We start from the raw sequence: 2546 nt of genomic DNA, 5'->3' as shown, positions 1-2546 counted from the left end.
TAGATAATTCAGGTTGTCACCAAGGCCACTTAGCATAATTTCATAGTTGAGAGAATTAAATTATCAATTCGTGAGCGTGAGCTGGAGCTGCTGCTGGTTTAAGAAGAGACAATTGGCCGTGATGTGGCAGCATTGTATCAAACCTTTATATTTTGCTAAAATCTATAGTTGTTAGATATGGTTATTATATAATGCCAATCTGGTAGGAGGCTGGATACTTTACATGCCATGTTTAACAAATTTGGAGTTTATGGGTTTTTTCCCTTTACTAATGCTGATCTTCAAAATAAATAAAAGTAAGACTCGAAGATAGAATTAGGGCGTGGATAAGAGAGTTTGACTTTAAAAATCCATTTAAAGTAAAAACAGTACCACTAAAATCAGGAATTGTGTGGAGTAACGACAAAACCAATGGAATATAGGAAATTTGATTAGTTTTGTCGTTTACGAGAATTTAGGTTGTAAACTGGGTGGTGCTTAACGTTCTGACATGGTATTTAAACATTATTGAACCAGAGAACTTCACAGCACTCAGAAACATTTACTTCTTCATTTATATTCGTAAACAATCGCTATTATGTATATATTTTAATATAGTCAATTACCATTGGAAACATATTTTATTTAACATTCTCGTTTATGTTAGTAAACAATCGCTATTATATATATATTTCAATATGCTCAATCATCTTGGAAACAATCTCTCTGAGATATATCAATATGTATATACCATACAACAAACTTTCACAAGAACAGTTTTTGGCCTGCATTTTTCACAGTTAATTCCCATGGCTTTATTATCCACAAGCTTCCATGTCTCTGGCTTCTCTTATTCATTGTTACAGTTAGCCTGCTTCCTGCACATTAAACTTTCCAAAGGGCAACACAATAATAGCCCATCAATGGCCTGAACGTCTCTGTTTGAATTTCTGAGAAATCGCCACAGGCTTCTCGAGTGGCAAACATAAATTCTATCCTCATCACCATCTCAGAGCGTGAGTGTATCAGTTATGCCAGTAGGACTCCTGGGAGTCGTCAGTTCGAAGCCTGCAAATGTGGAGCATGTGCTCAAAACCAATTTCGACAATTATCGAAAGGGGCAGCGTTTCAGATTCCTTTTCCACGATTTCTTGGGTAGAGGAATATTCAACGCCGACGGGGAGCTATGGAAGATGGAGAGGAAGCTTACCACCTACGAGTTCAATACCAAGTCACTCAGGAGTTTCGTGGTGGAGACGCTGCAGTGGGAGATTCGCAACCGCCTCATGGTTGTGCTTCACAATGCCTGCTAACAAGGGGAGCCTGTGGATCTGTAAGATATTCTACAGAGTCTTTTATTTGACAACATTTGCAGAGTTGCGTTTGTGGTCGATCCCGGTTGCCTCCATCCTTCTCTACCTGCTACGCGGATTGTAGAAGCCTTTGACTGTGCCACGGAGATTTCATTCTGAAGATTCCTTTCGATAGCTCCAGAGGTCAAGCGCCTGCTCAACGTTGGATCCGAGAGGTGCCTTCCCGAAGCGCTTCGTGTAGTGGATGAATTAGTTGAGGATGTTATTCGATCAAGAAAGGAATCAGATGGTGATATTGAGTTTGAAGAAGAACACCATGACCTTCTTTCCAGATTCATGGCGGCTGTCGATGACAAGGGATTTAATCAGGAGCTCAATCTCCTGAGGGAAATGGTGATTAGCATTATGTTGGTGGACAGAGATACTACTGCCGGCGCTCTCACATGGTTTTTTTGGCTTCTTTCTTCTCATCCCCTTGTAGAAAAAGTCATTCGCCATGAAATTCTCTGCGTCTTAGCGAAACGTGGGGTGAATAAACGGGAAGAAGGGGAATTAAACAGAGTAGCTCTGTTTAATTACGAGGAAGTGAAGGGCATGCCATATCTCCATGCTGCCCTGTGCGAGTCAATGAGATTGTACCTTCCCATCCCTGTCGACACCAAAATTGCTTCTAGGGATGATGTGTTACCGGACGGAACATGCATGAGAAAAGGGTGGTTTGTGTGTTATAATATTTATTCAATAGGAAGGATAGAAAGTATCTGGGTTAAAGGTTTCATGGAGTTCAAGCCAGAGCGATGGCTGGACGTTAACGGGAACTTTGAACTGGAGAACTCATTTAAGTTTCCAGTATTCAACGCGGGACCTCGTATTTGCATGGGGACAGAGATGGCCTTCATACAGATGAAGTCCATCGTTTCCTCTCTTCTTCATCGCTTTACTCTTAAGATAGATAAGGAATACCGTCCACAGTATACTCTTGCGATAACTCTGCGCATGAAGGGTGGGTTGCCAGTTATTGATAACAGTTTATAGAGAACAATATTTATAGAGCAGAGATGATTACAGTTATAATAGCTAGCTAGTTACCAAAGGGTATTGGTGTACTCTTGTCCTGGGGAAATAGAAATTAGTTAAACTTAATGCTATTGTAGAATTTGTAAATATTTTGGAATGTCAATGGTCTTACCTAACACTTCTCCCTGAAATTCTAAAACATTTCCTAACTATGGAGTTCAGATGCTGAACCCTCCT

General features: G+C 40.4%; 1 pseudogene; it reads left to right on the top strand.

The window, feature by feature from the left end:
- The first annotated feature begins 926 nt into the window (after positions 1-926).
- LOC149263543 (cytochrome P450 94A2 pseudogene) lies at positions 927-2327 on the top strand (annotated as a pseudogene).
- The last annotated feature ends 219 nt before the right edge of the window (positions 2328-2546 follow it).

This window comes from Pinus tabuliformis, chromosome 6 (assembly GCF_031772625.1).
Source record: "Pinus tabuliformis cultivar Carrire ecotype Pingquan chromosome 6, CPIR1, whole genome shotgun sequence".
In the NCBI taxonomy this organism is placed as follows: Eukaryota; Viridiplantae; Streptophyta; class Pinopsida; order Pinales; family Pinaceae; genus Pinus; species Pinus tabuliformis.
Note: the sequence above shows the minus strand (reverse complement) of the source record. Positions and strands in the feature narration are given on the sequence as shown.